Source organism: Macaca fascicularis, chromosome 10 (assembly GCF_037993035.2).
Source record: "Macaca fascicularis isolate 582-1 chromosome 10, T2T-MFA8v1.1".
Lineage (NCBI taxonomy): Eukaryota > Metazoa > Chordata > Mammalia > Primates > Cercopithecidae > Macaca > Macaca fascicularis.
The window spans coordinates 24,148,950-24,163,175 of record NC_088384.1 but is presented as its reverse complement, the minus strand read 5'-3'; the positions used below and the strand labels follow the sequence as shown (position 1 = coordinate 24,163,175).

The 14,226-nt window shown below is 49.6% G+C and overlaps 1 long non-coding RNA gene across 1 annotated transcript in view; it reads right to left on the bottom strand.

Moving 5' to 3' along the window:
* LOC123567214 (uncharacterized) overlaps positions 1-14,226 on the bottom strand; it is a 72,650-nt gene that overhangs the window by 29,358 nt on the left and 29,066 nt on the right. Inside the window, exon 4 of the long non-coding RNA XR_012418348.1 lies at positions 10,004-10,174. This is a non-coding gene — a long non-coding RNA (uncharacterized lncRNA). The remainder of the gene's footprint in view (positions 1-10,003; positions 10,175-14,226) is intronic.

Below are 14,226 nucleotides of genomic sequence, written 5' to 3'. Positions count from 1 at the left end.
AGCTAGAGGATGAGGCCTCAGAGACCAGAGGGGCTGGTTCACACGGGGCCTCGCAAGCCACCGGCAGGATTCTGCACTTTTCTCAAGGGCACTGGGGAGCCATGGATGGCTCAGCCTGGAAGGAGCCTGACAAACTCATAGGAAGACCAGAGTCCTCTGTCCCAAGCAGCAGTTCCTGTGGGGCCTGTTGTGGCCACACTTTACTAGGTACTGGAGATGGGTTCATTCATAAATTAGGTTTAGCCTGAGCGCCAGGAGGAGGGGCCTCACAGGCAAGAGGTTTGTTCAGGGTCAGGTACCTAGAACATTCCCTGGTTGCCACCAGAAGGCTCTGTCTTTACCAAAAAGTCATCCCAGGAGAGCTCACTGCTCTCCACCCCAAGGCCACATTGTCTCATCTCAGAGCCTCACACCTTGAAGGCCGGCAGGTTCAGTATAAAACATCCCAGCACGGGGCCAGTGCACAGTAGGTGTTTCACGACAAAAGCTACCATTCTTTGAGTAGTTACCATGTTCTCATGGTTCTGAGACTTTCTATTCATAAACATAGTTTACCATCATATTAATCCATGAGGTAGGAACCAGCATCCTCTTTGTTCTGGAGATGCCTGTCAGACTGACGCTTGGAGATGTTTCTTTTCAGGGCCAAGGCCTCAAAGAGGCCTCACAGCAGGTCTCCGTCACAAGCACCTGTCTTCTTAACTCCTTCTCTGCCCCACTTCCTCTTTACACATAGTAGGGCATCCTCTGACTCCTTCCAGAGGCCATTTGCACGTGTTTTCTTGTGGGTGGCAGAATGAGGGTCACAGCCAACAGCAGGGTTAAAACCCTTGCACGTGGGCTGTGGTGAGGGTTGAGACAGCACTGGTAAAGCACTGGCTTAGTGGTTGGTATACCATACCCACTCGATAAATGACGGAGGGTCCATGATGATTGGATGCTTACACCACCACTGAGCCAGGGAGAGCGCTGTGGTATTCATTCCACTGGTCAGATAGGTCAAAGCAGGTCCAGAGAGCTAATGTCAAGCCAAAATTCTCACAGCAAGATCAGAGTTGGGACTGTCCCAACCCCAGAAACAGGATCCATGGATTGCTCCACAGAAGTTCCCTGAGGGCAGGGCCACATCTATCTTGCTTACTATCAATAGTACCAGTTGAGATGGGGGCAGTGGTTCATACCTGTAATCTCAGCTACTCCGGAGGCTGAAGCAGGAGAATCACTCGAACCCAGGAGGTCGAGGCTCTACAAGCTATGATTGCACCACTGGACTCCAGCCTGGCCACAGAGCAAGACCCTATCTCTACAAAAAATAAAAGTAAAAATAAAAAATAATACTAGCTGAATGAATGAATGAGCCATTGTGGCAGACAGACTCTTCTCCTAATGTTTATGCCCTTGTGTAGCCAGTCCCTTTTCCTGGCATGTAGGAAGAGCCTGTGACCTGCTTCTAATCCATAAAATACAGCAAATTGACAAGATGTGTGTGATTACATACTTAAGATTATAGCACCCATCTTTCTGGAATCTCCTGCTTCCTGACAACTTTGAAAGCAGCAAGCAGCAAAGGTGTAGGCTACCTATGTTGGGATGCCCATGTGGCAAGGAAATGTGAGGGGTTTCTAGGAGCTGAAGGTGGCCTCTGATCAACAGTCAGGAAAAAGCTAAGTCTTCAGTCCTACACCCACAAGGACCTAACTCCTGTCAATCATCTGCATGATCGTGGGAAGCAGTTGAGCCTCCGATGAGAACATAGCCGCAGCTGATACCTGGGTTGCAGTCTTGTGAGACCCTAAACAGAAGACCCACCCACACCCTGCTCAGACTCCTGATCCACAGAAACTGTGAGATCGTAAATGTAAATTGTTTTAAGCCACGAAATTAGTAGCAGTATGTTACACAGCAGTAGATAACCAACACAGCCATAGATAGCAACAGCCATAGTTCCCAACTTGACTCATTCACAAACCAGTTCCTCTTCCATAGTTTCAGTCAAGGAAGATTTTACCAAGACAAAATGGCCGAGCATGGTGGCTTACACCTGTAATCCCAGCACTTTGGGAGGCCAGACAAGAAAGATATTTGAAGCCAGAAGTTCAAGACCAGCCTGAGCAACACAGCAGGACCTCATTTCTATTAAAAAAACAAAAAATAAAAATTAGCCAGGCATGGTGACAGCATCTGTAGTCCCAGCTGCTTAGGAGGCTGGGGCAGGAAGATTACTTGAGCTCAGGAGTTCAAGACTGTGGGGGGTTATGATGGCACCACTACACTCCAGCCTGGGTGACAGAACAAGACCCGGTCCCTTAAAAAGGAAGAAGAAGAAGAAGAAGAAGAAGAAGAAGAAGAAGAAGGAGAAGGAGAAGGAGAAGGAGAAGGAGAAGGAGAAGGAGAAGGAGAAGGAGAAGGAGAAGGAGAAGGAGAAGGAGAAGGAGAAGGAGAAGGAGAAGGAGAAGGAGAAGGAGAAGGAGAAGGAGAAGGAGAAGGAGAAGGAGAAGGAGAAAGAAAACCATTTGGAGTTGGGAGTGGAGGGAAAAGGGGAGTTCTTAAAACTGTCCCTGGGAGCCCAGATGTGGTCGAACATGAAAACACACTCTTCTTACAAGTGGCTTGGAAATAGGACCTAATGTAATTATCTTAAACAAATTCACAAGAGGAGAGCATTCTTGCTTGAGGTCATCTTAACTCACCAATGCAGCCTTGCTCTGCTCAGCCTGACACAGTGCTTAGCCTGGGTGCCTGATTTGGACTGAGAAAAAGACCTCTCTGGCTGTTACTTTTCCATATGGATTATCTGAATGTCAGAATGTTCCAGGCATCAGCTCCTTAAGTCTAGGAGTCATGAAATGCCAGACCTCTGCAGACACTGGAACGTAGACTGTGATTACCAGCACGTTTCCGCTAATAACCAATTTGTTTCTAGATAATCTAGTTTGGGTGGTCGAGACATGGATGAACACAACCGGGAGTGTGTTGATGAATGTTGAGGCAGGCGATAGGTGTCTGGGGGTTCTTCACACTACTATTCTTTTTGCTTTCACACGTTTGAGGTTTTCCACAGTGAAAAATTAAATCAGCGGAAAGGCAGTGCAGTCCAGTGGTTACATGCATGGACTCTGAGTCCCACAGATCTGGGAGTGTGTCCTGGCTCATCCAAGTTAAATCATCCCAGGCTAAATCTCCACAGTAGTAACCTCAGTGAGATCTTAGCTCCACTTTACAGATGAGGCCACTGAGGCTCAGGGAGGGGCTGTGACTTGCCCAGAGTCCCACAGTTGGGAAGGCCTGAGCCAGGATTTGAACCAAGTCCTTTTGCCTCCAAAATCTTCTAACTGGTACACTCAGGGCTGGCTGTATAATTTGTGGGACCCAGTGAACAAACGGCATGTGGGGACCCTTGTTAAAAAATGATGATTGCTTCTTGGAATAGGGGATTTGAAAAAATACTAATAGTGGTGAATTTCAAGTGGATGACAGCAGAGCATTAAACCAAGCACAGGGCCCTCTGCGAAGCTGGCCCTGGCTACACTGTATATGTTAGCTGCCATTATTCTTACTACAATTGCATATTCACAGTCCCCTGGAGTCTTCAAATCAAAGAAGAATAGAACAGAATTCTGGTGTCTCAAAGATCTTGACGATCCCAGAATTACAGAACAGTGCCCACTCCCACAAATTCTTGCTAAGTCAGAACCCAGAACACGAGAAAGAATAAAAAGCACATTGGCAAATACAGAATGCTGGAACCGGAAGAGGTCATCAAATCAGCCCATTTTACAGATGTGGAAGTCAAGACCCAGAAAGCAGTAGCGACTTTCCTAGTATTCAGGACTCCAAGACCCCAGGGTCCCTCATCACCCCTGAGAGCAACTCTCTGGATCTTCCCATTCAGCTGACAGGCCTTCCCCATTCCTTCAGTTTCCAGCCCCTGGAGTGGGATTCTTCCTCCATTGTTCTCCTCGTGGGCCAACCTTCTCCCACACCATCGCCTCTCTTAGCTCAATGTCCCAGAAGAGCATTACAAGCAGCTGCTTAACTCAAATTATAGCTTCTTTAGGAAGAAAGAAAACATGGGATAAGAGATCGAGGCAAACATTGCCACTCTAAAGAGGTTCTCGTCAGCCTGTTATGAGTGAGGAGTTTGTTTTTTGTTAATATTTTTTCTGCATGGCGTGCTGCAAATAAGAACATTCAGAGAGCAAATTGGTGGCGTATTTATTGCTGTCGGTTCTTCAGCAGCACTAAGCCAGTAATAACGGAGAAGCTGCTTGAAGTGTGAGCTCAATTCCGCCTGGTTAAAGCGATCAGGGCTCCGCTCCGGGGCTGTGTTTTGTCAAGTAGACACAGAGCACAACCCCAGAACACCCAAACTAATAGCATAATCGGATTGAGACTTCCGCATGCTCCCCACATCCCTGCAGGTTCCCTGGGGCAGCGGGCTGGCCTCCAAGCTCCAGGTGCCCACCCGGCACCCAGCCCAGACCCAGAGAAGACTGGTACCTCTCCCTACCCAGATAAGCCATGCTCTTAGCTTTGTACCTTGCTCCCAGGTACCTGAGAGGGATGGCAGTGTGAGACCTAAGTCATGCACCCAGGAGGGTGGGGGTGTCTGCTCGAGTAGAGGGTTCCACAGAGAAGATACCAAGGGGGCCACCTTAAAGTCCAGCACCGGCAGATCCTGGTTCAGTGACCTTGAGCAAGTTACTGAACCTCTCCATCCATACCTCTACTTCTCCGTAAGTAAAATGGGTATAATAATAAATACCTATATCGTAGAGTCACTATAAGGATTAAACTGAGTTAATGCATGGGAAGGGAATCCTTTAGAACAGTGCCTGGCCCTTGGTAAGAATTACACAAGCACTGGTTTTATTTATTTAAAATCCGTCGCCTAGGCTAGAGTGCAGTGGTGCAAACATAGCTCACCGCAGCCTCAAACTCCTGGGCTCAAGCGATCCTCCCTCTCCAGCTTCCACAGTAGCTGGGACTACAGACGTGCGCCACCACACCCAGCTAATTTTTTTAAATTTTTGTGTAGAGACAACATTTAAATTTTGTGTAGAGGGGCATCTCACTATGTTGTCCAGGGTGGTCTCAAGGCAGAATTCAGATCATCAAAAATCTTCAGGATCCCAGAATTACAGAACTCTTGGGCTCAAGCGATAGCCCTACCTCGTCCCCCAAAGCTCTGGGATTACAGGTGTGAGCCGACGTGGCTAGCGTTGGATTTTTACTGGAAAGATAGCAAGCTCTGGAGTCTGCAACCTGGACTTTGCACACTGTGTGAACTTGGGTGGGTCACTTCAGCTCTGGCTTCTTTGTCTGAACAGACACGAGGTGATAACTCATGTGTATGTCTCAGGGGGCTGTGAGGGTTAACCGGGGTAAGGAGTGTTGATGGGTTTTGTAAGCAGCGCTGGTCGAGGCCTCTTGGGAAACAGTGTAGCACGCTGTTGGTGAGAGTGTGAATTATGACAACTACTTGGAAAATAATTTGGCAATGTGGCATCATGTGAAAGATGCACATACTCTCTGCAAGAAGACGCCCAAAAAGAACTCTGGCTGATGTGTTCACATACACATATGGATGCTCATAGCAGTGTGTTCAGGGGGAGTTCTGGGCAAGAAAACACCTTAGTGCCATGGCCAGGAGATCACATGAATCAATTGTGGGACAGCCAAGCAATGGACTCCCACACAGCCCTAAAAATAAATTAACCACACCACTAGGGAACGATACCAGGGAATCTTTTCCGGATGGAATAGCTCTGTATCTTGACTGTTGGGATGACTATTCAAACCTACACACATTTTCAAGAACTGCACACCTGGGGTCAGGGGAAGAAATAAAAGATGCATGTAAAAAAACAAAAACAAAAACCTGATGACATCTGAATATGACCCACCCCTGAGTTAACAGTATTGTCCAGTGGTTAGGTGCATGGGCTCTGGGTGCCACAGATCAGGGGTGTGTTCTGGCTCATCCAAGCTAAATCATCCCCGGCTGAGTCTCCATAGTAGTAACCTCAGTGAGATTGTACTATTGTGTCAATTTCCTGTTTTGATCATTTTTACTATGACCTTGAAAGGTATTATCATTGGGGGAAGCTGGGTGAAGGTTGACAGGGTCTCTCTGTATTATTTTTTCAACTTCGTGTGAGTCTTAAATGATTTTAAAAAAAAGAATTAAAACTGATTAAATAATTCATTACAGTGCATGCAACAACATAAAGGAATCTCAAAAACAGAATAAGGAAAGATAAAGAAGAAAATACAGTGGGATTCCATTTATACTGAGTTCAAAACCAGGCAACCCCTACACTATAGTATCTAGGAATCTTATACATGTAATAAGTCACTAACAAACAGCCAACCTGAGCCCGGAAGAGGGGTTCGCCTTGGCAGTAGAGACGAGTAGGTAGCAGGTGGGGTGGAGTCCACAGGGCTTAGCCACATGGGTAGCATTGCATTTCTCAAGCTCAGTGGTGGAGAGGCTGTTGTTTGTTTCATTTTGCTTTGTCCCTTATACCTACCTTATGTATTTCATTTTATTTGTATAAAATATCTCCATAAAAATAAGTTTTAAAAAGGGTTTGGTCTTTGGAGTCAGAAAGTCCTGGGTCAAGTGCTGGCTTTGCTGCCTAGCAGCCAAGTGACCTTGGCCAAGTCACCTCTGGGCCTCAGGGTCCTGTGTGGAGCCTACTGGGCAGGAAGACGGCTATCTTATTACAGGGCCTTCCTGGAAAAATGACCTCCCAGCACCTTCAGGCATCTGGGCCTCCCTTTTTCTACAGGGACTTGGAGTAAGGCCTGAAGGGACAGCTTTGCCCAACTGTGCAGCCCTGTAGGGGCACTGCCCACCCATGTCCCTGACGTTTTCTGCTGGGAAAGGGAATGTGAACTCTCTCTCTATTTTTATTATTTTTTTGACGGGGTCTTACTCCGTTGCCCAGGCTGGAGTGCAGTGGCACAATCATGGCTCACTGCTACCTTAAATTCCCAGCCATCGTCTTCCCTCAGCCTCCCCAGTAGCTGGGACTACAGGCACACATCACCATGCCCAGCTATTTTTTTTTTTTTTTTTTTTTTTTTGGTAGAGACAGGGTTTTGCCATGTAGCCCAAGCTGGTCTTGAACTCCTGAGCTCAAGAGATCCTCTCACCTCAGCCTCCCAAAGTGCTGGGATTACAGGTGCATGTTTAACATTGCTCCAGGCGTGTGCTTGCCCTCTCTCAACACCTTCCCCAGCTTATCTCTCCCACTGAGAAGGAGTCACCCCAAGTGGCTTAGATTTGGGGCAATGACTGGGCCAGGTTTGCTGACGGCAGGGCCTTCTCCCGCATGCAATGGCCAAGCTTCCCTGCTTCCTATCTCTTCTTTGATGTACCCACCTGGGTACAGATCTTGTTGCTTTTCTCTTCTGCAACAAGCCAGAGCAAGGCAAGCTTCTGCATCTGACTTAGCTGGATAGTCAGCCCCTCAGACCTCATGCCTAGACCCAGCTGGGCCGACCCTCATGAACAACCGTGCTGTTCACCTTCCTATCCCACTCTTCCCATCCATATTACACTTGCAGACCTTGTCCTGTTTATTGCTTTGAACAACTTAATTCTACTCCTCGGAGGGACACACCTGGTTCTGTGTTCAAAGCTCAAACACCAAGGCAAACTCAACCAGTATTCACCTCTCTTCATTGGCTCTTATGCAACATCACTGCCATCCAGAAGACACCTTCGTCTTTTTTTCCCCTGCTCCCAGCTCCCTCGATACGTGTGAATATAAAATATAAATAGATGTAAATATAATTCTGTGGCCGTTTGTGTTCAAGATTTGGAATCTCCTCCTAGAGGGAAAAGGCAGGAAGGGAATGGCTTGTAAGCACAGGCTGTGCTTCATTAAGAAGCATGTTTGGGGTGGTGATCACTTTTCTCTAAGCTAGACAAGCCGGCTGGAAGCTGACCTCCCTACATCCTGAAATTTCATCAACTCCTTTTCTCCTCCAAAGAGCCTCTCCCAACCCCTCCTCCACCAAAACAGAGCCCCTTCCTTCCTGTCTCCCCAGGGACCGCCAGGGGTCACAGGGACTGCGTGAAATGCGCTCCTCTGCTCCGATCCAAGGGGCTCTGGGCTTCCAGACGGCTTTAGATGCCTGGCAGTCGGCCCACCGGCACGTGATGGGGCCCCAGGTCATGAACAACGGGGCTGGAGGGCTACAGCTGAGCGTCTGGAGGGGACAGCCGCTGCCTGCTGCCTGAACTGATGGAAAGGAATCCTTGCCCTAATTTTCGCAACAGACACATGTTGTAACACTCTGCATCTTTAACAAAACCGTTTCATAATAACAATAAACAGCCGTGTCAATAATAACACTGATAATGATAATTGCCCTATTTGAGAGCTCACCATCTCCAAGAGGGCTGGAAATGGTGACAGCCACTGATAGGGTTGCTTCTTAGATGCTACCGTTTTATAAATACTAGAACATCCAGTTCTCACATCTATCCTCCAGGGGAGGACTGATGATTCTCCCCATTTTATAGACAAGGAAACTGAGGCTCCAGGGAGGTTGGCTCCTGTCCGGGGCACTTAGGTGGTAAGGGGTGGAGCCTGGAGTTGTAACTTAGGCCACATCTTTCTCTCCAGTCCCAACATTCAGCTCCGTAAGGAGACATCAGAATGACGCTTCTTCCTGGAGTTAGTTCAATGAGAAGGCTCATCCTGAGCCAGGACCCTTGCTAGGTGACCCTGGGGCTCCCAAATCGCCTCAACTATAAAATTCCAAGATTCCCAACCAAGGCCTATCCTGACAGAGCCTTATGAGAAGGCAGTTTCCTGCCAACCCCCCAGCATGTGGGCTCTCCCAGCCTTTGTAATACCAGAAATATTGAAAATAGCTCACAGACATTCCCCCACCACTGTCACCTTTGGAGCCAGCAGGGTACCCCTCAATGCCTGACTTTCTGGGGACATCCAAGGCCACCATGCTGGTTTCAGTCCTGGGCAGGCCAGAAGGTACAACCTCCTGGTGCTCGGGACTTAACCTCGCTCACCCAGAGTCAGCCGGTCGTGAGGGAGCAGGGGTGGGGGTGGAGGGCCCGTTCAGCCCAGGCCACGAAGGCCCCTCAGCTGGCGGGACATCAAAACCCACACAAAACGCTTCCATGTGGTACCAGCCCTTGGCCCGCGTCCTTCACGTCGGATTAATCCTCCGGCTGCTCGGACAGACGTGTCCTCACTACTCTGCTTTCATGTTTGCCCACAATTTGAATGTCATCACACAAAATCAAGGCTAATTGTGAACAGACCTCCCCTCCCCCTCCCCCCGGCCTGCTTCCCCTCCCCCTTCCTCCTTCCCTGTCCACATCTGGATCCCACAACCACTCTTGGGGACCTTGGAGACCTGCTTAGGCTGCGAACTCTGAGAATCTAACCTGATTTCCTTTTCCTGTCTCCCAGCCTCCTAAATACATAACATGGAATGTTACTTTACTTTCCTTTGCTGTAGCCATTGCCCAGATGACCCTACAAATTCTCCACCTTTCTGGGCTCTCTCCAAGAGGAGAGCAAAGCTCTGGCAAAGTTAGCTGGGTGCCGTGGCTCATACCTGTAATCCCAGCACTTTGGGAGGCCAGAACAGGAAGGTTACTTAAGCCCAGGAGTTCGAGACCAGCCTGGGCAACAAAGTAGAACTGGGTCTCTACAAAAAAATACAAAGATTAGCTGGGCGTGGTGCCACACACCTCTGGTCCCAGCTACTTGGGAGGCTGAGGTGGGAGGATTTCTTGAGCCCAGGAGTTCGAGACCAGGCTGGGCAGCATAGTGAGACCCCATCTCAAAAAGCAAGGCAAAATAAAATAAAAGAGCTCTGGCAAAGCCAGTGGAAACCTACCCTCAACTCAGCCAGGTAAAACCTCTTCCCCTCAGCCTGCCAGCCACATCCCGCTCTCCTAACACATATCCATTTCACACGTGCTGCAGCCCATCAGGCTATATGATATACTCACCTGCCCCTTGTGCCCAGACCAGGTTGTGACATGTCACTCACAGTACATGGGACACGGTCCAGCTTGATAAGGCTCCCTGAGCTGAGCAAAGGAATTTGGTCCAGGAGAAACAGAAGTGCTTGTCATCTTCGGAGAACTCCAAAAAGCGAATCTTTGGTGTTTCCTGGGAGCCTGTTTGAGGAAGCAGAAGAGAAGCTACAGGGAATCTCGGTGCTGAGAGTCCCTCGGAGGTGGAATGGGTGTTTGCAGGGACTTGGGGCTCCAGACAAGAAAAGTCTCTGGGGACAGGAATTCTAGGGGAAAGAGTTTTCGAGCACTGGTGAATATCAACTGTGTGGTCCAAGCACCCCAAACAGCAATTGCTTGGGTTGTGGTGACACCCATCCTCTCCACTTAAAAGAGGTCCAAAAGAGGCTGAGATGACTCAAGGGCCCATTGCATACAGGAGAAAGCTGAAGCCTGGAGAAAAGAGAAGGGCCAGCCCAAGGTTCAAGAGAAAGTCAGTTATTTGGGCCCAGGTTGGCCTTTGCCTAATGTTGCTTTCTGGAAAAGATGGCAATGAACACCACTTGGGGCCTGCACTGGCTGCTGGGGAATCCTACAGAAGAGGACCCCACCCTGGAGACATCCAAGAGGTGACATAAGAATCTGAGTTTAGGTCTGTGCTCTGCAAATACCACTTAATTGTGGATCCGGTAGTGCAGAGCTGTCACCAGACCCAGGCAACACGTGCAGAAGAGCAGATCCAAAGGAAGGAACAAAGGTTCCGGAACCAGACCCCTGGGATCAACCCACTTCATCCACACACCACCCTGTGGCCGTGAGCAGCCACCTAACCTCTGCAGGATGGAGTATGTTTCCACGACTCCCTCCCCAGCCATAGTACCGGCGCTTTCCTGTGGGTGTTTGCCGAGTGCCAGGACGCAAACAGAGCACCAGGGAGTAAACAAACTGTTTAGCCCTAGTGTAATCCTAAAGTATCATCATTCCCATTTCCCAGGTGCAGAAACTGAGGGTCTGACATACATAAGGACACACAAGAAGTCAAGATTCAAAGTGATGAGAGGAATGACTAAATGACAACAAGAACTATTTAATAACCCAGTTATTATAATCAGCAAGGGGAGAGATGAATGAGTGAGTGAGTGAGTGAGTGAGTGAATGAATGAATGAATGAATGAATGAATGAATGAAAATTTGCCCTTCTCCTGGGCTCCAGGACACATCTGACGATTTTCTCTGCATTGATGGAGAAATACCCCTACTTCATTTCCAAGGACTGCAGAAGGGAATTTAAACGTACACACTCCCGTATCGTTGGCATCTGCCAAGAATGAGGCTGAAGCTTGCTCGGACAAATGAAATTCTGACAAAGCGTGTCACAGGCTTGAAGCATCTGTCACTGACTGGGAGACACGCACATGTGAATCTGAGAGAAGTGCCGCTCGCCTGCGAATGACAATTGTGCAGTCGGGGCCGACTTTCCCTCTGACCTTCCGGCCAGCTCCAAAGGGTTCTCTCCTGTAAACATCCTCCAAATAGTTTATCTTAATAAAAGCGCCTGTAATGGAGATGGAGTTAATTTGAAATGGTTTCCTTGGCCGTTTGTCTTGTCGGCCAATTGCTGGGAGAGGGCTGAAGTCAATACTGCCTGAGCCGCGGTGGGGTCCCGCAGGCCTCGGACTTATCCTGGGATCATGCCACTGATGTGACAGCCGACACTGTTCCTTGAAGCACGGAGGAGCCTCAGTGGATGATGGCAGCCAGTGCTGGACTTGACCTCAGACACATTTGCAGGCTAAGTTCCCAGACGCCACCCTCCTTGTCCTGCAGTTCAGAGAGCGGAAGATAGGCAACTAGATGACCACTTTACAGATATAGAAACTGAGGCACAGAAAGAGGAAATGGCAAATTTGCGGTTGCCTAGCAAATTATTGGGAAGACTAGAAATAGTGTTTCTTTTCCTGAACACACACGCAATCACTGGCTAATTGCGTGGCGCTGCAGATGCAAAGTTAAATAAATCACAATAGGAACCCCCAGGGCTCCCTCTCTCCAGTTAGTGAAAAGAATGGGGAATAGGGACTTTGGAGACGGAAAGACCCGAATACAAATTCTGTATCAGCTGCTTCCTGGCTACATCACTCAGAGGACATCACTTAACTTTTCTGAGCCCCAAAAAGAAAAGCGATACTATTTTCGCAGGAAGGCTTTGAGGGTCAGATGGCTTTGCGCGGGGATAGAAAGGCCTTGCGCTGTGCCTGCCACAGAGGAGTCCTCTCACCAAGTGTGAATTCCCTCCTCCAGTGCCTAATCCAGCGCCTTTTCACCCAGTTCTCTCTGTCTTCCCGTTCTGCTGAGGCCTGAGCCTCCCCCGGCCCGACCCTGGACCTTGCAGATGTGGCAAACCCGGAAAACATTAGGTTCGCTGGCGATTGTCTGCACAGCCCTGTTTATGTTTGCAATAAAAGCAAGCAGGTGCTGGCAATTTAGCTAATCAGGTACCATCCCGGCCCCAGACGCCTGCCCGCCTGCCCGTCGTCACTGCTTAATGTGGCTTTCTCCAAGCCTGCAATTAGCCTGGTCCCCCAGCCCTGCACACGGCTCGGATTACCCCCACAGGATGCACAAATGGCCCAATGGACGGTCCCTTGGCAGTCCATGACCAACGGCGTGGGGCCGAAACCTCTTCAGGCCTGTGCCCTCTGCAACATCAAAACAGGACTCTCTTGCCCTCTACAGAACCATTTTTGGGGGTCAAGCCTGCTAAAGGAGTGGGCTCTGTCTGGAGTTTTCGCGGGGGAAGATGAGCAACGTATAGAAGTGGTACAGTCATCAGACCCTCAGACTCCCCCCAGCCTGGGTCAGGCTATGTCCCCCAAAGTCACTTGATCACACTGGCCTGCAGAATCTGGCACAACAATCTCTAACCCTGAGCATTTAGCAGTATCAGGTACACCACCCAGGGATGGACGTTCATGAGCCCTGCTTGCCAGGCCCTGTGTGACCCCAGACACACCCCACTGGCCAGTCTGAGCCTCAGTTTCCTCATCTGTCAAACAGGTAGATTAGACCAGCTCAAGGTCTGTCAACCACAGCACTACTAATGCTTGAGCCTGGAGGGTTCCTGCTGGGGAGCCGTCCTGCCCATCGCAGGATGTTAAGCAGCATCCCTGGCCTCTACCCACTGCATCCCAGCAGCCGCCCTCACCCGTTGTAACAACCAACAACATCCCTAGACATTGCCAAACCTCCTCTAGGAGCAGAGACAACATCACCCCCAGTAGAGACGCTGGAGTAGAGCCATGGCTGCCAGCCCCAGCTGCACAGCAAGCTCCCTTGGGAGGACTTCGAGAGGTGAATCGTGCTCTACCCCATAGTTCCAGATGCAACCACTCTGGGGGGCAGCCCAAGCATTCATGCTGTCAGTTTCAAAAGTTCCCCAGGGATTCGAATGACCTGATAGGGTTGAGACCCACTGGGGGCTCAAAGATCTATGAGGACCACCACCCCCACTTTTTCTGGGCAGAGATGTCCTTACAGAAGTTCAGCGCAGCCTTTCGCAGTCCAGGTCTAACCCATTTCCCCAGCTGCACCGCAGGCCTCCAGTGACCCCCACCTGGAGGGTCTTGTGTGGTGCTTTTATTTTTCTTAGCAGACATTATTTAAGCAATTCCGAGTTGAACAGAATCCAATCAAATGCAGTGCCTACAACACTTTTACAGCTAATTGGTTTGACTGGTACATTGTAAATGTGTGAAGGGACTCTAGTGAGGGAAGCGGGGACCTGGTTAACCTTTCCGTGGGGCTTAGTTCATTGCTGTGTCTCTCTTAGGCCTGTCCAGCCTAGGGAGCACCTCCTCTTGCCCACTGAGGGGACTCCAGCCCTCAGAGCTTCCAGCTCTTCTCCCAGGGTCCCAGGACCAAGGCCTTCTGGTAGCCCTGAGCACTCAGGGCTGAGCCCGATCTCATCCTTCCGAGACAAAGTCCCTTAAGGAATCCTGGCCTGGCCCTCCCTTCCTCCTTCCTCCCTGTTTCTCTGCTCCATCCTCCCTGTCTCCCTCTTCCTTATCTCCCTCCTCCCTCCTCTCTCCTCTCCACCTCTCCTCCTTCCTCCCTTCCTCTCTTCTTCCCTGCCTCCTCCCTTCCCTGCCTCTTCTTCCCTCCTCCCTTCCCTCCTCCTTCCTTTATCCTCCCTTCTCCCTACTCCCCTCCTACCATGT